General features: G+C 36.3%; 1 long non-coding RNA gene and 1 pseudogene across 1 annotated transcript; both read right to left on the bottom strand.

Moving 5' to 3' along the window:
* Nucleotides 1–8,683: 8,683 nt before the first annotated feature.
* On the bottom strand, nucleotides 8,684–19,612 carry LOC113625502 (uncharacterized). Its single transcript, XR_003434701.1, has 4 exons — nucleotides 19,600–19,612; nucleotides 17,063–17,076; nucleotides 12,120–12,124; nucleotides 8,684–8,870 (listed from the first exon to the last, which is right to left on the bottom strand). It is a non-coding gene; the product is annotated as an uncharacterized LOC113625502 (long non-coding RNA).
* LOC113625501 (plasminogen activator inhibitor 1 RNA-binding protein pseudogene) lies at nucleotides 8,855–10,069 on the bottom strand (annotated as a pseudogene).
* Nucleotides 19,613–22,586: the final 2,974 nt, after the last annotated feature.

Below are 22,586 nucleotides of genomic sequence, written 5' to 3'. Positions count from 1 at the left end.
GCAAAATCTTTTCTTAAAAATATAATTTAATAGCAAACTTACTTGATTGTTTTCTTTAATTCTTTTGTGACAAATTGTGCACATCTAAATTTACTATAGTTAACATATCTACTCATTGGTAACAAGAACATTACAAAATAATGATAAATATAATTTTCACCTAAAATCTTCTACAAGGGAGATGACCACAGAGTAAAAATTAAAAAGAGATAGATAAAAGAAAAATAGTCAGCAATTGCCTTTTCACTGTTTGGGACATTCTTTTTAAAGTGGTAGCTGTGACATAAAATAGGTGATATATCTGTTTAAGGTCTTTGGGATGGCACTTTCCTTAACAAACATTTTAAATACTTTATGAGAAAAAAAACATTGTTCTCTCATTTCTAATAAAATATCATGGTATATAAGGCCAATCTGTGAACTAGAAATAGAACTACTTTCTTTTTTTTTTTTTTTGGAGTAGTAGAACCGCTTTGGCCGTCAATGACTATCCTCAATTATTAAAAATAAGGAAACCATATCAAAATATTTATTAAATTACTATTTAGCCAAACTGTCAGAAATATTATTTTTTACTTTTGGATAAATTAGTCTACATTTAGAAACCACAATACTAAGGTAGTCTTTCAGGGACAAAAGCCTTAAAAATCTAAAATCCTTAAACGTTATTTAAAGTAAGAATCTGTTTTTCCAGGTAAACATAACAATGTTTCCTGGATTTGTTGTTTTAGTTTTTAGTGGGTTAGGGACTGCTTCTCTTCCTTAACATCTACTATATTTTCTTAATCTTTTCACATTCCTCTTCTTCTGGGTATTCTCTGTAAGTAATTATTTACTTGCCTTTATAAGCTGATCAATAACCAACTGTGAGATAATTTACAGGCCTTGTGAAATATCTGTCCATGTGTATACTTTTTAATGTAATGGATTTCAGAGATATGCAGCTTGAAAGATAATCTTCAGCAGATGCATTTTATATTAAACATTAACATTGCTGGCTTTCTAACACTGAGCACTCCAACCTCAACCATAACACCATTTTCTCTTGCACCAACTTTGTATTCACCTATATATGCATTGCAAATAGCAAAATGTTCCCCTATATGTGCTTTCAAAAAATCATATAGGTTTTATGAAATGTGCAGTTTAAAAAAAAAGCAACGTCCTGCTGAATATGAAAAGTTACAAAGGGATTGATTGTTTAGTTCCAATGAGATATCTTTGTTAGTTATTATACTTTGTTAACAGGGATTAAGTTCTCAAAGACTCATAATAATTGGTGACTACTAATTTTTCCACTTTGGCAGACTATTTAAACATGAAAAGATAAGATTTTTCACAAAAGGAGGATGGGCTGAATGAACTAAGCCTCCATGCATTCACTTACTTTGTGTGTTTGTTTAATAAATTCTCATTTAGCATTCTCTATGTGCCTGGCTCAGAAGTTACTTTTTATCATATACAATCCCAGCAGGTAAAAGAAGCTGGAAATTGTCAACTGAGATTTTTTTATTTTGAATTTTATTTATTTTTTATACAGCAGGATCTTATTAGTTATCTATTTTATACATTTTAGTGTATATATGTCAATCTCAATCTCTCAACTGAGATTCTGAAACAAAATTTTAAAGGATATATTTACAGGTGTGGGCAAAGTTAAGAAAAATCTACAACTTTTTCAGGTCTCCAAGATAAAAAGCAGTGTGAACTCAGAACGCCATTAATCTCACCATTAGGCTTGAAGGAGAAAGAGAAAAAAAAAATGATATAACCACATGTTCAGTTAGAACTGTAGCCGCCAGGACATGAGGAGGGAATGCCTCCCAGTTGGAGCTTCCTCTTCTGCCCACCACCTCTGCCTGGGCTTCCCATTGGCTGGACTCCAGGGAAGCTGGGAATAAGGGAGCCCAGGTGATGTAGTCCACAGGGTCAGGCTTCAAGGGCACAGAGCAGGACAATGAAAAGCAGAGAATGGAGAAAGGGAGTTGGCAACTGAGAATAGTGCTTCCTGGTGCTGAAGATAGGATATGAATAATAAAAGGACCTCACAGATTAACCAGGTATTTGGGTATGTAAATAAATATCAGCAAATAATTTCAGTATGGAGCAAGGACGCAATACTAGAATAGATTTCTTAGTAATGATGCAAAGCATGTGGAGATTCTTTTCCATTTAATGAATCTATGTAAGCTTTACAGAGAATCAGAGGAAACAGAACTCGGGCACACTGATTTGAGCTCTGGTAACAAGCACAGCAGATGACCAAGCTGCAGTGTTCTATCATGATGGTGAAATTACAAGTAACCAAATTCAAGGATAAAAAATAATGTGGGCCAACCTAAAAGCCTACACTCTAGACCCTTTAAAAATACACCTTTATGCTTTCACTCTAAAATATTTAAAGTACTTTTATATGCCAGGTACTGTAGTGGGCTCGCACAGTGCCTAAAATTTAGTTAAAGATATCAGTTGGGCCCGTGAGCCATGGCCGCTGAGCCTGTGCGTCCGGAGCCTGTGCTCCGCAATGGGAGAGGCCACAATAGTGAGCGGCCCACGTACCACAAAAAAAAAAAAAAAAAATGGTATCAGTAGATTGAGGAAATGGAGGATGCTTTGTGAGCACATAGTGATGACACTGAACCTGCTATCCAGGTAACAGAGATGTCATCTTGTAGGAAGTGATGATAAGTTGAGACTCCAGAGATGACTAGAAATTATTCATTTAAAGATGGAGGGAAAGGTTTCCAGGGAGAGACATCTATGAAGGTCCAGAGATGAGAGAGATCAGGGTACGCTCAGAAAACTGAAAGGAGTTCAGCTTGAGGGAACATCAGGCAACCATAATAAGTGAGCACATTTTTTGAGCACTTAATATGTGCCAGGCACTTCTCCTGATTCGTCCCACTTAACTTTTAAAACAATATCGCAAGGAAGTACTACTGTTGTCTGCCTTTTGCAGTGGAGGAAACAAGAACTGAGAGGTTGAGTCACACCTGTAGTAAGATTCCTAGAAGTGACATGATCGGTTTTGAATGTTAGGGACTTCCCTGGTGGCGCAGTGGTTAAGAATCCGCCTGCCAATGCAGGGGACACGGGTTTGAGCCCTGGTCCAGGAAGATCTCACATGCAATGGAGCAACAAAGCCCGTGCACCACAACTACTGAGCCTGTGCTCTAGAGCCTGCAAGCCAAAACTACTGAGCCTGTGTGCCACAACTACTGTAGCCCGCATGCCTAGAGCCCATGCTCTGCAACAAGAGAAGCTACCGCAGTGAGAATCCCATGCACCACAACGAAGAGTAGCCCCTGCTGGCTGCAGCTAGAGAAAGCCCGCATGCAGCAATGAAGACACAATGCAACCAAAAATAAATAAATAAATAAATGTATTAAATTTTTTTTTTTGAATGTTAGAAAGATTCCTCTAACAGCAAGAGAGACAGGTATCATAGGGGTGTAAGATGGATGCTGGGAGACAAATTATTTGATGAGGACTTAAACTAAGGCGGTGTGGCTTATGTAATGTAGGGAAGAAAGGAGATGTGGTAGACATCACCCAGATAGAATGGAAGGATATGGTAACATGAGAAGAGCAGAATGTGGAAAATGAAAACTCTAGGGAAAGCCTGAGTCTCTGGCTTAGTCAACAGAGCAGAGCAATATCATTAGCCAACATAAAACAATAAACAAGAAATAAATTTGTAAAGAAAGAAAATCGGTCTCCTTTAGAACATGACAAGGGGCACTTGTGGGACATGAAGTTTGAAATGTCCAGGAACAGCAGGATAAATGTAGGAATAAACAGTAGGAAAGCTAGTCTGAAGCTACAGAGAGGGGAGTTACTGGCATAAGTGAGGCTCTCGTTCAATGAGAGGGGATGAAATCACCAAAGGAGAGTGTATCACATCGCAGGTCTAGAGAACTGAGGCTAGAAGCTCGGAGAACAGCAGCACTGAAGAAGTAGAACAAAGAAGCAAGACAGAAAAGTGACATCAGAGACAGAAGGAATTATTCATACTGATGTTTAACTAAACAAGAACAGAATTTCAAATAAGGATGGATAGACATCATCAAATATCCTAGGTGGGTTCGGAAGAGTCTTTGAGGTTTGGGGATTTGGAGGTCATGGATAAACTTTCATGTCCAATACAGGCCAGATTTCTCCAATGTGAGGGAACATCCTTGCTGCTTACCTGTGAGAGAGCAAAAGAACATTTGAAGCAACACTTCTTCTTGATTTCAAAAAAGTTAACAGTCAGCACAGTACTATGGCTAACACATGGCCTTTCAGCCAGACCACGTGGTGTTCAATCTTGAGTTGCAGGTTATTGGCTGGGTTACCTGGCAGATTGCTTATTATTTCTGTGTTTCAGTGTCTTCAATGGCAAAATGAAGATGACAATAATAATATCTACCTCATAGGTTCTTGAAAAGAAGAAAATGATTTGATAGAAGCAAAGTGCTTGGGGGAGTACTTCATAAATGCTAAGTATGATGTTAAGTGTAAGCACTTTCTATTATTTTTATCTACTTTGAAATGAAGGCTCAAAGTAAAAATAAAGATGAAAAAAAAGAGATTATATGACAACAGAGAGAGATTGAAAGTGACCTTAACAGAATTTGGGAAAGAAAAACTGAAAAAAAAAAAAAAAAAACAAATAAATCATTGCAGGAATTATAAGCTAGCAAGGCAAATACATAAATATTAAAAATAGGTAGACCCTTTTGTCATTAGAAATTATCTTGAAATGTCAAATCATTAAATGTTTCAAATATTTTAAATGTAAAATGCATTTAAGGTTTTTTTCGTGTTATGTATATGCAGTTATGGAAAAATCACATGCTTCAGATCTTTTTACGTTTCTTCAAAGCATTATTTTAAATGCACACTTTGAGGCTTTTCTTTTCTATGTTAATAAGCTCTTTACCTGAACTTCTATCAGTAAAATGAAGGAAGAGCCAAGATATAATCAGTAAGTGAAGACACTAAATCATCATATTTTTAGGTCAAAGCTTTCTCTTTTTCATCAATGGCAGCTTATTAATGTATTTAATTCTAACTTTATCTTTTGAATATAAATTTAAGAAATAAATGAAATTTGGAGTTCTCATCTTAACACCAATATTTCTAATTAGTAAAAGAAATTTGTAAGCTAAATAAACATCTTCTGTCTGGAACATCATCAGTTCTGGCCATGACTCCCTTGAATAAAATTTATTTATTATTTTTAAAACATCTCATAATGTGATATCATGTATTTTATTCATATTATTTTGAGTTTTGTTTGAAAGGATTATTTGTTAATTAGTAATGCGGGATAGTTATTCTGAAGCTAGTTTTCTGAATAAGAAAAATGTTTTATGTAGCATTTATCTTATTTTTTTACATCTATCTTTTTTCACATGTGTATTTTAATCTTTTGAACATTGGTTTTTCTGTACTTTTCTATAACATTACATAGTTAGTCTTAGATTCATGTCTGAGTTTAACCAAGAATTTTTAAAGACTCTTGAGCTGGTTTCAATTCATTGTATGCAATGCTCTAGCTTTTAAGATTTCTTACTTAAAATGTGAATAATGGAAAACCATATATAACAAAAATATCTTAATTTTGGAGATAGATCATGACTGTTATTGTCCAATAATATGACAAACTCTGCTTCTTAATGTGGGTGTGTCAGTGTGTGTGTAGTTGAAATTTTAAAGGAATTGGGATGTTGATATGATTTTTGTTAAAAATGTTTTTGAGAAACTTGTAAGATAAATTTAGCACCCAAAAGACAATTCCTGCTTTTCTATAAATCTTACTAAGTATCACATAAATGAAGTTAAACATGCTACTTTTTTTCAATATAATTAAGTAAAAATAAGGACAAAAAACACATAAAACTCTTGAACTCCAAAGGAGTAAGTTAGCAGCATTGAGTGTAAATAATGTTTATGGAGTAAACATAATTGGGCTGCAAGTGAAAAGAGGTTATATATTTAAACCGACTCAACCATCAGTGAAGATATTCTGGAGGAGGTGAGTTTGTTGGACCTGTGTGAATAAAAGACAGGGAAGACTTTCTTGGATTCCTTTTTTCTTTCTAGCTGGTATTTGAATAAATGTGAGTGGGTGAGATCACCCAGGCAGAGCGTGAATTGAGGGCAAATTGAGAAGTACGAATTGTAAAGCAAACGGGGTCAATGAAACAATCCAGGGGAGACACATATTTTAAAAATGAATACCAGAAACACTAAAGAAAATAAGGGGGAACAAAAAGCAAAATGGGGGCAAATCAGGAGAAAGCAGTACCTTGGAGGAGAAATATTGGGGCAAAAGACATTTTGAGCAAAGGGAACATAGGTATTTGAAAAGGAGAAAGTATTCAATCCATTAATGCTATAGAAAGTTCAGGGACAGAAATTCTCCCACAGCTGGATAATTTAGAAGACACTGGTGACCTTTACCAGAGGAAAGAGCAATTGCTGGTATTCGATGCCATATTTCAGGGTGACAAGCACTGGTGATTATTGGTGAGTAAAGAGGGGAAAATAGAGACAGCTATTATAGACTATTCTCTCTGGAAATTTGGCTGTGAATGGACGGGGATAACGGGATATGGGAATGGGTCATGTCAACTACAAATTGGCATTTTCCATTGGCACTTGCCATCTACCTCTACAAGGATTAAATCATGTGCAGCTGCAGATGCTGACTTTCAACACCCCTTAAAAGGGGTTCAGGGTGGAGAGCTGAAATGAGCCACTCTGTGCTCTGGGATACACTGGCAGAACAGGTCTTCAGATAGTTAGATATTTTCAGGAGCCAATTTTATGAGCCTTGTATCTCCTCATATCTAGAAAAGCACTAAAATCCTCCATGGTGACGTCTGCTCCTCGTGACTAGGAGTAACCTGCATGAAACTAGCAGAAACCTTCTGTAAAAAATATGTGCTTGATTGCATGTATTCCCCCCTCACCAAAATCACATATATACTGACCTTCCCCCCTGCCCCTTTGGGGCAGTTTCTCAGAGCTATCTGGGATGCTGTCTCCCGGCCTGCAATCTTCATTTTGCCCCAAATAAAACTTAACTCTCAACTCTCACGTTGTGCATTTTTCCTTTCTTTTTTTTTCTCTTTTGTGGTACGCGGGCCTCTCACTGCCATGGCCCCTTCCGCCGTGGAGCACAGGCCCCGGACGCGCAGGCTCAGTGTCCATGGCTCACGGGCCCAGCCGCTCTGCGGCACATGGGATCCACCCAGACCGGGGCACGAACCCGCGCCCCCAGCACCAGCAGGCCGACTCCCAACCACTGCGTCACCAGGGAAGCCCTGTGCATTTTTTCTTAAGTCGAGAGTCACATAACCTTGGAGTAAACATAGGGTCATAATAATTGTAATAAAACACTATTTTGGGCCATCCACAAAATCTTTTCAACATTTTAGGGAGTCCCTGAAAATGTATCATTTGCAATCAAAACCCTAGTCCTTGAGCCACACGGAGTCCCTCATGCCTCCAGCATGTGTATGTCAGCACAGTTCTCTCAACTTGATGGCTCTGTTTTCTCTCCAACTTTGGCTGCTTTTGCTGTCGTTGCTGTGTGACATCACCAATTCCTTTTCTTTTAAATATAAAATACAACTTAAGTCACTGGGTCCTCTTCCTCCTTTTTTCTGATGTGTGCCGTCTTTTCCACATCTTTAATTTCTGCTGTAACAGCATCTCTCTGAAGTGGGGAAAACACCACTCTAATCTTACAACTACACATAATGAGCTTTACAGTATGGAGAAAGCATTGTAATTTCCTTGAATGGAAATTATTAATTTTAAACCACAAAACCTAACCAAATCCCATCACACAAAAAAACTAAAAATATTTACCCTGTATTGTTCTGTCTCTACCACATGGGCAGAGTAGCTGGGATTTTTTTCCCTGATACTAGCGTTATGTCATTTTTAACATCTTCTCTTCTTGGCATTTGACAGAAGCTATTGGAGTAAATAATAGAGCCACAAAATAGTCTGAGTAGCACATACTGAATCAGTATTGATGGAGCAGAGAAACTTGGAAGAGCAAATTAGAAGTAATCCCATGGACTTCAGAGCACAGAATGAGAAGCAGATTGGAAATGGCTGGCTATAGATGGATTGAGAACATTTATGTATTTCCTGGATTTTGCTTTAAAAAGTGTACCTTGAGTGAGGTACATAATCTGAATGAGCAAATTAATGTACAATAATTAAATATCCAGCCAATAAAGTTACACCAAGTAAACCATAGCTTACAAATCTCGGACACTTCAGAAAAATTTTAGAATCACTATTTGATAGGCTAAGACAAAATTAGTTCAGTCTCATTAAAATACTGAAATCAAACCTCGTTATTTTTTTAATCAACATGAAATTAAATGTTTACTTTTCAAAAATTTGTTGTCATTGCTCACTAGAGAAAATTAACTGTTTCATTATTTATCATTAGTGGCTCATTTATGTAATGTGCCACTTTGTTTAGGTTTTCATCTTTGAAAAATTAACAATGAATTTGGTTTCTTTGAGGCTCCAGACCCTTATATTTATATGCAAAGTTGTCCACAGAATCTATTTTATGCTATTCTTTTTTAAACTGGTACACACTCTTCACACCTATATTTCAAATGTGGAAATGCATATTTGCAAGCAGTAATACAAAAGCATTCATGAAGAATGCATAATCTCTGAAAATTGTGAAAACATCCCCGCTACCAATACATTTCTAAATACAAAACTGACTACCATATTGTTACTTCTGTGTAGCAGGAGAAGTTCATTTTCAAAACAGATAAAATTCAGTCTTTAGATGTGAATGGTATGAATGACAGTCTTTTCTTTCTTTTTTTTTTAAATTTCTTAGTTGTTTGGGATCCTTAAGCATGCAAGCCTCAAAGGGGAGGGTCCACAAAGGAACCAGGGTTGTGTTATGGCACCCAGTTAAGCCAGAGCTGGGAATGCCTCTGGGTCATCCATGTCAGGAGCAGAAGCACTTGACTTGTCAGTCCTGATGCCATGGTTTGGACGTCCACCACGCCCACGGCCACCTCGTCCTCCCCTGCCACCATGTCCTGGGCGGCCAGGCTCTCAAAAATTGATCTCCAGCTGAGACGTTATATCATTTGCTGGCTTCCGGAAATGGTGATCCATAACCGAGTCTTCAGCGTGAACCTCTTCACTCTTTGACTTATGAAGAACAAATCCCTTCTTCCACTGCCTGTCAGCACCTTCTTTTAGTTTTCAGATGTTAAATTCTACTTTTGCCCGGTCCTTATTTTGAATAGCCTTCCACACATCCAAAGTCATTTCTTTTGGGTCTTCTTCCTTCACTTTTCAACTTCATTCTCCTTATTTTCAGTGTCTGCCACTGGATGTTCTTCATCTTCAGGTGTTTCCTCAGTCACATTTGATTGCTCCAAGTCAGTTAATTCATCTTTGACAGTTCCCCAGCTGTGAGATCCGCTACCTCCACGCTTGTCCTCATGCTTCAGGCCAGATCCGTCACTTCCACTATGCCTATCAAATTCACGTTTGTCACGAGAATCAAAGCCATCTCCCAGGCCCATTCCCCGTCCACAACCTCCTCGACCTCTTCCAAGAGGTCGCCACCAGGGAAGCCCCCCACCCTTTTCTTCAAGCGGCTTTTCAAATCGTCTTTCACGAGGTGGTCGCCTTTCTGGTCTCCTATCAATTATCTTCTCTTCACCCTGAAGTTGTTGATCAGGTCTTCTCCCAACGCGTCTTTTTCCTTCTTTCTTAAGTGCCACAGGTGGCTGCATCTCCTCCTTCTTGTCAACCACGCCGACGCTGGGAGGCAGCGGGTTCTTGATGTCTTTCTGGGACTCTTTATGCAGCTGTTTGCCCACCGCGTTGGAGTTTGGGCTACGGCCTGAGCTGCGCTCTTGGCCCCAGGGCCCCCAAAGCCGCCCCCGCCGGCTTCTTTTTTCTTGTTCTCTGCTGCCTTCAGCACCTCGAAGGGGTCCGATTTGTTGTCAAATAGCTGGTCGAATCGGTTGGTGACCACGCAGCCGAAGCCTTCCTGTAAGTGCCCAGGCATGATGGTGGCTCGGCGTCGCATTCCTCCACGGATTGCAGCAGGCCGCGCCGAGCTGAGAGTACCTGCTTCAGCTCTTACCACAAGATGGCCAGGCTATTCTTTTTGAATAAATTCTTAAATGAACATTACTTCCGCTTTCTTCCCAAAACCTTTTTATATTCGTATAAGATTGTTATCCAGATGATTTATTCTTTGCTGATTAAAGATGAAGACCATAAGTTTATTAATTGTTAGATTTATATGTGCAACGTGAAAGTGAGTGAATCAAATGTAAATCCCATGTCGTGTGCAAATGCACAATAGATTTATGTAATCTAACAAATTTATAAAGGAAATTTGACGGTATGCACTAAAAATTATTTTGCGGCACACATAACATAAAATTTGCATTATAAACCAAGATACTGTCTGCAACTCACATATGCAGGGGAACATGTCCGCATCCTCAAAGCCGCTCTAACCCTACAAGTACACATAAAGAGCTTTATAGTATGGAGAAGGCATTGCAATTTCCTTAATGGAAATTATTAATTTTAAGCCACAAAAACAAACCGAATCCCATCACGCACAACCTAAAAATCTAGAATCCCTAATGTTCACCAACTTTAGTATCTTGAGCCTTGAATTAAATTTGTAGAACTCAAATCCTACATGCATGCATACATCCTCTGGATTAGACAATGTGGTTGTCATTCTAGCATTATATTGCTTGAGGTCCAATGTTCTCAAATTTTTACTTCCAATTTTCATACTTTCATCTGTACTTATATTAATTTTGGTCATGTTTACCTTAGAAGTAGACAAGGGTGATAATTTATTTATTTTAGATGATACCTAGCTTATTTAGAGCAAGTAATTTCATACTCTATGAAAATTAAAATATTGTGATTATGAGACTTTTTGTCAAAATCAAGATCTATTGTTAGGAGACACTGACATGATGCTTTATAACTTTTTAGTCATCCAGCCAAAGGGTAGTTTGGTTTCATAGATAACTATGTTAATGATCATTTCAAATTTTCCTATTATTAGTGCAGCTTTATATTTAGAAGAGTTGGTGAATAAAATAATTATCCATCTTGACTGTAGAGCTTGTCTTTCTAACTGTCCTACATAAAATCTTTAGGCAGAAGAAACAATCAAAGCTTTGTAGAACAAATGAATTAATTGTAAAATTAATTGGGCCATGTTTCTACTTTTAAAAATCAAGTTACATTTTAGTGAGTCTGTGAACACTTTTACTAAAGAAAGCCACAATCAGACTGAATATACTAATGAAATTGTCTCCCTACATTTTAGGGAATTATCTTCTGTATCTTATCAAGGATGCTTAATATATATTATAAAGCAAAATTAAGAAAAAATACTAAAAAAAATAACGGTGAACTATTTCATATGATTTTCTAGAGATGAGAAACATCACTGATTTGCCAATGATACAAATGTTTTTTTGCATTAGCTTTTAGATTGGAAGGCTCTATTTCCACAGATTTCACATTAAGAAACTTTCATTCCCTACAAATACTGACTCCATAACAATAGCCAAAGAAAGTATGCTTTGTACCCAAATTGGCTGATATTTCACTCATCAGTTTTTTTGCTGATTTTTAAAATCTTGCTTTAATATTTGCATCACAGCACCAGAGAAATTAAGTTAGACACTGCAGAGGAATTCTGCAACACTATAAAAAAAGGCTTCTGCAAGTTTGTTTTTATTTTTTTTAAAGAATGGAGTCAGTGTGTCATTTTTGTGCCCTTTAGTTAAGTGAATATATCATAGTTGTTTTTTAGTGAGCTTTATAACGTTGAGAGTTAGAAAGTTTACTTAGGTATAAAGATCAAGGTTATAGCACACAAAGAGCCAGAGTGGTTATGAAGGAAAGAAGAAAGGGAAAGAAGGGAGAAGGGAGGGAAGAAGAATTTATTTTTTACCAAAAAAAAAAAAAATCTTTTTTCTTACACGGCTACATATATGGTTTTAATTGTCCTCCCTCAAATGTGTTTTCTCATGTGAGTTCTGTAGATGTCCTCAGAGCAGCAGTTTCTTGACAATTTCTTTCACCATCACTTGACCTTAAAATGTGATGTGTGGAATACTTTAAAACTCCCACAGACCCAAATGTAGAAAATAAATAACTCACTATACTCACATAGTAAAAGTGAAACAATTCATAAATATTTATTGAGAGAGTGAGTAGAGCTTTGAAATGAGAGTGTGGCTCTGAAATTGAGGTCGATCTGAGTTGTGTTCTGGTGTCAGGATTTAATTACTGAATGACTGTATCCAAGTTTATCATTCCCACCGGTACTGTACGGCGGCATCTCTGTCTTCTTGATTTAATTCTTGCTTTAGCTACAGTATAAAGCCTGGCTCTCAGTCACTATTTGTTGAATGTATTAATGTATAAGCACTCCCCAAAGTTATCATCAAAGTAAGAAAAATAATTGGTACCTTAACAGGTACAACAAAAACTCTATGGTCAATGTTTCGGAATGGAAGAATCAGATTTCTGAGGGGAAATGGCATTTCACAGTCGATAGGACTGGACCAGGAAAGATCCTGAATGATAGGTAAGGAGTTTGGCTGCTTTCTTAGTCAATTTAGAGTCCTTCTTAGGATGCTGTCTTCATTTCTATTTTACCTGTTACTTTCTCAGTTTTGCAAACCCAGGGAGCATGAGTCCCGGACAAGGGGAGTGGGGAAGGGGAGGAGAGGGATTCAATATGAAGATGTATTTCCAGTCACCTTGACCGGAACTGCTTGATCTTGCAGAAACTTCCTCCAAGACCTAAGTAAACTACAGGTCAGGTCAGTTGTGTCTAAAGGAAGACATGGGGAAAACTTAATTTGCTTGCTTCCATGAGTCAAAGTTGTGTCCAAGGCTCTTTAATTCTCTTGAACTTCTAAGTTTGGCTTGCAGCCCTCAGCCAGACAAACAATAGCCTTCACTCTCACATTAACAAGGCAGCCCCAGAGCAGTGAGCAGAGGTGTACTTCCTTTGCTTTGGAAATTGTACATGAGGTGTTGAGATGGCATGGCCATGAGGTCGAGGCAGTCAGAATTATTGCACAGAGTGCCCAGACAGACACCCTGGCCCTCACTCATCTGAACTTTTTATAACACAGAAATCAAATTTGGGGGATTATGCTGCTGAGATTTAGTGGTAGTTTGCTATTGCAACGTAGCTTAATTTATCCTGACTAATATAGAAATTGCACAAGGAGAGGACTGTTGCAATAACAATAAAATTAAAATATGTGACATTAGCTTAGCAATCGGGCTAGGGTAGCATGGAAACAGACATTGGAATTTGGAAAGATGGCAATCCATATTTTACAGAAACAAAATATTTGGTAAAACTGTTGCTTGTTATGATCTGTGAAGAATCATGTATGTTTAATGAACTGGCAGCATCAGGAAAAGGGTTGGAGGACAGATGTTTAAGTGTGCTTTTTGTGTAAATGACTGCATTTGGCATGATATTAGAAGAGGTGCATTTCAGTAAAGAAATGAAAGATATTCAAGAGATTCCAAAAATTGAGAGACTTATATTTTAAGAATTGCTGAATCATTTGAGAACAAAAATAGAAGGTCTCTGCACAACAAAGCCTGATTAAAACCTGGTTTTGTGGCAAAGATCACACCAAGGAAAGGGCCTTCGCACCTACTGTTTTAACCCCGGAAGAGTTTAAATTGACTCGGAAAAAAATCAGGTTAAGGTGTCAGTTTCACTCAGAAGCTAGAAAACCTCAGAGGATTGTCCTTCAAATTGAGAGAGAAGTAAGAAAACCAGAAAAGAGAGAAAGAAAACAGATCTATGAACTGCTTAAAAAAGAAATATCTGTGGAGATAGTTACTGGCTTGTGGAACTAACCAGAATCAATTTTTTAAGAGAGTTATACTGCCAAAGAAACTCTCGGCCTGGACTCAAAAATTCTGTGACTGTTAGAGATTTAGATTCTGTGACTCTCAAATCCCTAAACTTTCTTGAGCAGAAAGTTGCCTGAGAAATCTTTTATGCTATCAGGTAGAACACATTCTCCAATACCATTACTGATGTGGTCCAAGAGGATAATAGAAAATTTATATGTTTATATAATAATAATAAAATTTATAAAAATAATACATCCAAGTGTACTCGTGGATAGATGGATAGATGGTTGAAGTATATAAAACATTCACTAAGTGCTGTGAAGATAAATCATAAGGATGAGAGGATGGGGCAACAAGGGGGTCAGGGAAGGCCTATTTGAGACTACAGTTTATCACATTTACACACTGTTGACACTGTAACTCTAAGTTCAAAGTTTATTTATTTATTTTATTTTATTTTTAATAGAGCTTTTCCTCAGGTACCTCTATCTCTTCTGTTTCTTAGCACTGTCTGCCTCTGAAATATTGGTGACCTTGGTGTTCTGTCCTTGGCTTGTCTCCTTTTCTACCTCCATCTGCCCTCTCTGGGCAATTGCATCATGTTTTCATTCATTGTTCATTCATTCATTCATTCCACAAGTATTTTCGAACTGCTGTTATATGCCAGGTGCTGTGCTAAGCTCTAGGGAAACAACAGTTGCTCTCAGCCTTAGAGTAGAATAGGAGATAGAGCCATTAAATAGATAATTACATGTATAATTATTTAATTACAACTGTGGTAAAGGCTGCAAAGGAAAAGTGCAGGCTGTTCTGAGAATGTGGTAAGGACATCTAGAGAGAACAAGGTAGTGGGGAAGCTTTACAGACAGAGAGGACAGTGTATGCAAAGACCCTGAGGCAGAGAGAAGTTACTTTCAGGTCAGTGGCCCTTTGAAAGTAAGGATAGAGGACGCCTCTAATTTCTATTTGTATCTGCAGCACTGCCACAGTATTTGGAGTAGAGCAAACACTCAACAAGTTCTTCTTAAACAAATATCTTAAATAATTAGTGATGGGGAAAAATAAATCCAGTGAGAAGGCAAATGGAATAGTGGAGAAATTAGCAAGGATTATATACAGTAAAATTTACATAACACAACTTGCTAATAAGATTCTGTTAATTCTTTTGTTAGGGACATAATATTATTCAAAGATGAGTGTCAACTTTATGAGTCACCCATGTGGGGTTTAGAACTAAACTAATTCTCAAGTTCAAATTCAATTCTCATGGCTTATAAATTATTTTTTCTTGCTATCTGAAATGAATGTATGTTAAAAGGAAATACGAGCTGGGTTTACTTATGTAGTACTCCTAATTTAAAGTTGGGATTTACAGCCTACATTAATTATATAAGCTATAAAACAATGGTTTTTTGCTCTGGTTTGAAAATTCACTTCCTCTCCGTAGTAGCACGATGCTTTTTTGTTGTTGTTGTCGTTCTTATTTTTTGTTAAAGCCATAGGAAGAAAGAATGAATTTGAGAGTACTTTACTATCCCAATCTGTAACTTGCTTATCACTTTTCACTGTGCAGTAAAATCTACATATATTCTTTTTCATGTATTACCTAGAAGGAGAATAGTATTATATTTATGTCCTATTTTATAGCTGAGTGTTTTATGGATTCAGATGGGGTTATATGGTTGCCAAGTAAATCAATATTGTAATTCTATCTTCTAAGTATCTCTTAGAGTTCTCTGCCTCTTGCCATTTCCATTGCCCCATCCTTTCAGATAACCATCTTCTACCCCTAGACCTTTAGAAAATTGTCCTAACTCCTCTTCCTGCAACTGGGTTTGTTGCCTCAATAGCTAGAGTGATTCTTTTTTGGATACATACCCTGAGAATTTTATTCCTCCTCAGAAATGTTCAGTAGAGCCTGGGAACAACTCAATCTGTATTGTAAAGTGTCAGGAAGAGGAGTCATGGCAGTGAGTTAGGCATGAATATAAACTCAATAGAGGCAATAAGATTGAATTTTCAGTAAATTTGGCCAGAAAGGAAACGAGAAAAAATGGGAAGTTGAGGGAATGAAGGAACCAAGAGAAAGATGGGCTAATTATTAAAAGAAGGTCTTAGAAGGTCTGAGGAAATGGAAGAGAAGGCACTGATGAAGGTATTAGTCTCACAGAAGAATGGATGGATAGGTTGAATAGGTATCTTCTTGAAAGAGGAAAGACAGAAGAGAAGTGGAAGATGATGTAAAGATATTAAAACATTGAAAAAGGAAAAAAATAAGGAAAAATACATTGGATGACCTTCAACTTTCCCTTTAATGAAGAGGCAAGATCATCTATAGAAAAAATGTATAAAAATTATAAATGATCCCTAATATTATACTATATGGCCCCTAAAATAAAGCAGATATTAAAATTTTAATACTTTATTTTATGAACTGAACAAAATACTTTGTCATTTTGCTGTGAGACCAGACAACTTCTTCTGACATCTTTCCAGTAAAACTAAGTGATAATGAGCACAAACTATGAATATAATACAATTGGAGATGAATTACATACTTACGCTACTACTGTAAGAAAATAATCATTTCAGAAGCCATAGTTATGGTCAAAGACTGTATCTAAAGTGACACTATGCTCAGATCAAACGTGGGACACAGAAAACATTATTTAAAATAAATTTTAATGATTATACTAATAGTTAACATGTTTTGAAATCTCATATTAAAATAAGTTATTTCCTTTGAAAAGGTAAAATTATTAACATTTATGTGATGCAAAAAAACCTGAACAACAAAGTCTGAATGATGGTGATGACAGATGGTAATACTACCATTTAAATTAGTATTTTCCCATAAATCATTGGGAAAATCTGATTATAAAAAGGCAAAGCAGTTTAGCAAATGGTCATATTTCACATCATAAATGTGAAATATAATTCTATTGTCTATTCTTTCTATGAAAAGTTAACTCCTTCAGGATGTCTTAATGAATAATAAAACTGACTTAATTTTTCCCACTGCAGTCAACTTTTCTGTCATGTTATTAATGATTAATAATGACTGTATGCTCAATCGTTTTTTTCGTCTCCAGATAAAAGTAGTATTCTAACATAAGACTTTTTTTTTTTTTGCTGTATAGGGGGTATAAAGATACTCTGAACATACAGAACAGCTGAAATAAAAGAGAAATGTCAATCAATATCTCCACTCTACTCAAAATAATTAACTTATAATACCTAGGCTTCAGTAAGTTATTTTATCATGTTCTAGAAGAGATGGCATATGTTTTGCATGTATTACATTATCTTCATTGGTATTTTTACATTATAATACAGTGGATTTGAATTTAGAGCTAGACCTTTTAAAATAAGAAAATACAGTACCAATTCAAGAATATCTTAGCTGAATAAAAAATGACAATCCATATTTTTTTAAGTGTAAGAGTTCATGTTTGTATAAATGTTTCTCTACACATCTGTAAGAACAGCAGCCTTTGACAAAAGTCTAAAAAGGCCTATGAAAACCAAACATAATAACATTGTTATTCTGCTACTTATTAACAGAGCAATGCTTCCTATAACAATTAGATATGAATATTGCAAACTGAATTTAATATTAAGCTGTCTTTGAAATGCCACTTTGCAGCAGGTTTTCAAATGCTTAAAGCACAGCAGGAGATTAAGTCCATCTTCAAATATTAAATCAAAACCTTTTTTTAACCTGATAAATCTTACCGAAAGTAAGGGCTTCTTTTCAAGAGGGAATTATTCAACTATCAGAAGAGAAAACGAAACCTCCCGACTATTGACTATAGTTGGTACATGATCCATTTCTACAATAAAATACAAAGGTAGAAAGATTAGATAGTATAGAGAGAGAGAGAGAGAGAGAGAGAGAGATAGACAGAGATAGATAATAGGTGATAGATGGATAGATGGATGGATGGATAGATAGATAGATAAATAGATAAATAGATAGATAAATTGACAGGGAGATAGATAATAGATTACATAGATAGATGGATAGAGCAATAGGGAGATAGATAATAGTAGATAAATGATAGATAGATAGATAGATAGATAGATAGATAGATAGATAGATGATAGATAGATAAATAGATGATAGATGCAACAGGGATAGGACTCCCAAATCGGTATAAATGAACACTCATTTGCACGCACTTTTTATGACTGCAGCCCAATGTTTATCTTAAAATGATAATTAGGTACTTCATCATTTAACTTTTGTTACGTTTACATATTACTTCCCATCCACATAAGCTTGTTGAAGGTCTTACATTTCTTTGTATTCATGAAAGATGCCCAACATTTATTGGTTTGACGGTTCTTCGTAAGATGTTACGAATACATCTATGCTCAGTGTAAAGACACCAACAAAGTAATTTTCTACCTACGTACTTAGTTACCTATCTACCTCCTATCCATCCATCTAACTAACTAATTACTACCTGCCTACATATCCATCATTAATTTTCTCTTCTTTGCAAGGTGGGAATTTCAGCCAACGTGAGAGTATTCAATTCTCAAATTCATCACATGAACTCTAAGAGTCAGCCATCCATCCTGTCACACGTGTGTTGAAGGCAAACTGTCCTGATGTTAACTGGCAGCCTGATGTGGGTAATGCCTGTTTTCCACATTAATTAACTCTCTGTGGAACTGGAATTCTCTTCCCAAGTTGCTCCTACAAAACCAACCACCAGGAAGCTTGAAATAACCATTTCACTTGCATAATAGAAAAATGCAATAAAAAGCCAGAACAAACACATTGCCACATATATCTAAATGTCTTAAATAAAGTGATACTTAACACATTTGAGTTTAAGGAGAATAGCTAATATAATCTTCCTAACAACCTCAATGACACTGTATTTCTTTTCCTGCTTTTGCTCATCCTTACCTTTTTTTTTTCTAGGTGAGAAATGCAAAGTGTGGGCCAACTGAAGGAATTATTTTTAAGTAGATGTTATTTCCAAGAATTTATAATGAGATGATCACTTTTATTTCTTAAAGCCAAACAGCTCAGTGATAGATAGGAACAATTCAGCCCTAACTTATCAAATAGAGAGAGGCAGATTCACTCTGTACACAAGGTTATTTGCTTTCTCTATTTTATGAGCATTGCCACTCTCTTTAAAATTGAGCCTATAAATAATATATAAGTAGAAATCTATCAGATTTTGCTTGTTTACTTGTATAATACTGATAATTCAAGATTTATATCTTGTATTTTAACTGAGAGAATCTGATTAAATCATAGACTTACTGAATATAATTTTTCAATTCTATAGATTTGGCTAAAAAATTAAAGTTATAGAGACTGAATAGATTTACTGGTTGAAATAAAGTGCCACAGTGGAAATATGAAAGTGGTTTCAAAGAATAATAAATACGATTCCCAATCCTAGCAAAGCCAATTATCAACTGTATATCAGGAGTCAGGTTCCTTAATCTTCAAGAGACCGCAGTTTCCTTATCTCTAAAACTGGGATACTAATCATATCTACCTCATGGAATAGAGCTTAAAAAATGCTTGATAATATTTTAATAGAATATTGAGTGGGATTTTTCACATGTCCTGGAATTGGTCGTTCTTGTCCAAAGTTCAGATGAATAAGGTACTCAAAAGTCTACTTTCTTAAACAAATCCACCAATGCTCACTAAGGAAGAGGTAGAATGGATTCTACCACCACCAGAAATCACAACTTCTCTGGCTATATAAGAACAGGCTGGAGAGGAGGAATTAGTCATATTCTGCATTGTAAAATGTATAGTGTTTGAGATGAGTAGGTTCTTTTCACCCCTTCCTCTGTGGAAGAAGGGTGGGTGACCTCCCTCTCCACCAAGTCACTTTGGGGAGGACTTCAATAAAATCACTCCTAGAAACCAGGGCTTTCTACAGTCACGGGAGCTCTTTGGCTGTACATGCGAAATATCTGCTGACCCACTCTGATTCTGCAATAACTACAGGCCTTGGGAGAGTTGATGATGTGCCTCCAAATTTAAAGATATCGGTATCTGCTTAGTGTCTGGATTTAAAGAAAGCATCAGGCCATGAAGTGAGATGCAATTGTAATTTAGCATATATAGAAAGAAAGTCCTATTGACCTCTACCCCATCTCAGTATTCCCAGAAAACAAAAAAGAAAACATCATTCATGGTTTCTCTCCTTCCACCTGAAAAAGCACAAAGGCCAGAGGAAGAGGGAGGGGTTGTAAGACTGCTCAGGAGACTTAGTCCAGGCACAGAAACTGCCTACTTCGGGTGTGTGTTGGGGGCTCGGGGCAAATAAAATTGTCTTCTGGCTGCCTTCTCTGCATAGATCTCAACCTTGGAGGTGGGAAGGTTAACCTGAACATCACCCAAGGAAACAATGAGCCACATCAGCAGAAACCAAAAACAGAAATGAGAAACATTATAGTATAAGTAAAGCCAGATGATTTAACAAAAATCATTCAAAACTTTCATTTGTTAAGCAGTAATCCATTTCAATATTTTAAGTGATGAGGACAGGAAATTGAAAGGAAAGAAGAGTGTGGGGAGACAAGTACTTGGGTTAATCCAGCAAAAAAGTGGTAGACGCTTTCACTGCAAACTGCATGACATCCAAGTGCCAGACAAATCTACCTACATATTCATGTGTTGAATGTTTGTGATGTGACTATTCAGAGAACTAACAATTACTAGTTCCTCAATCCCACAACTAGACATTTTATGTTTGTTTCCATACTATTATTACTACTTAATGCTTACTATAAACCAGGCATTTTGCTAAGTGCTTTGGTTATATCATTTTATTTTTTTACTATCCTCATTTTTAAAGACAAGAAAACTAATACTTGGGGAGGATAAGAAAGCTGTCCAAGATTACACAGTTCTCAAGAGTTGACCCAGGAATCAAACTCATATAACTCAAAAAGTCCATGTCGTTAACCAATGTGTGTCCTGCCTCCCAATTTTTCTTCTTAACTGCCAAAATTAACCCTTCTCAGGATCAGACCAGATTTAGTACATGATGACTGTCTCATCTTTGTTCATGTTATTCCTTCTACCTGAAATGTCATCTCCTCTTCTCCTGTACTGTACAAATCTTAGCCATTACTCAAAGCTCATCTTAAGCCCCATTGGTCTTTTAGGAGTACATATAATGCACAAAAGTTATATGTAGAAAGTGGGATGAGGTACACACACACACACACAAATGTATATGGAAAATATATTGGACTGATTTTACAAAAATAAAACATTTTCAGTTGTTTACTTTCATGTTAAGTTACATTTTCCCATCATCTTAAGTCCTTTTCCATCTTACTATTTTCTTCTATGTAATTTTGAAATTTCTGATGTTCACTAACAAATTTCTGATTAACTGGCTTTATGAATGTTTGCTTCTGTTTGCAGGAAATTTCTTTTATAGTTTCTCCATTATTCAGAAAACTTTATAGACAAGGTTATAATTTATGAAATGAGAGATCATTCTGGAACAAGAGACCAAATAGATTTTTAACTACTTCATCAAAACCATCCATAAGTAAAACAAAATACAATGCCAAGATAACCTTTGTAGTTAAGTTTCTAGCAATTAATTTTTTTTCCCTTTAGTGGTGATGAAATATAAAGGATATAATCTCCTTGTTTCATTTCTTCGGAATTCTTTTCTCGTGAATATGACTCACTATCTAAAGTCCCCAAATATGATTGTGTCAATTGACTTTATTTGTTAATATCTCCTGATTTTCACCCATCCTTGAAACAGAACAATTGATGATGGAAAACTCCAGAATTAAAATAACTGTAGTCAAAATCCTGCTCCATTGCTGTTCCAACATCTGTGATCATCACAGATGTGATGTGATGACATCACAGATGTCACCCACATCTGTGATCTTGGACCAAATTCTCTTACCCTCATTTTTCTATCTCAAAAACAGGGGTAATCTTACTTAACTCATTTAGGTTGTTAGGAGGTTTACTGAAACAATATGAAGTGTCTAGTAGATTGTTTATCGTATGAGTAAGAGCTTACTGTTTATTGAATCCTGAATAGCTCTAGCTCTCAGATACTTTCATCAATTTGCTCTTTAGATATATGCTTGCATTCATTAGTCACCAGTTACTTTATGCCTTGATTCCTTAAGGCTTAGATCATAGAATATTTGAGTCACACAACAAAAATACAGCCCAGCTAACACTTTTTCAGTGGTTGCAAAGTGCTAAGCATTGTAGAAACACTTCTTATAGATAATCTTATTTAATCATCACAACAATCCTAAGTAAAAAATGGCAGAGGCTGCTAATAAACACAAAAAACTCCATCTCCCTTTCTTTCCAATCAAATGTCTTCCCAGATAGACTTTATTTTCCAGACTCCTTGCAGTTACATATGACCATGTGGTAAAGTTCTTGCAAAGGAACTTTGAGTGGAAGTCATGTATGCAATCTCAGATATATAGGGTTTTCCTCCTTCACAATATCTTTTACTTTCATTCTCACAGGAACTCAGACATGGCAACTACTCCACTTCCATCATGCATATGACAACATCACTCTAGGAATTGGCAGGATAACCTAATGGAGGATGTCTTTGTCCCTGAATCACTGTGTGGGGTTACAGTCACCA

Source organism: Aethalodelphis obliquidens, unplaced genomic scaffold, assembly GCF_003676395.1.
Source record: "Aethalodelphis obliquidens isolate GAN/ISIS:26980383/991018 unplaced genomic scaffold, ASM367639v1 scaffold15, whole genome shotgun sequence".
Classification (NCBI taxonomy): Eukaryota; Metazoa; Chordata; class Mammalia; order Artiodactyla; family Delphinidae; genus Aethalodelphis; species Aethalodelphis obliquidens.
This window is presented reverse-complemented; position numbering and strand designations above follow the sequence as displayed.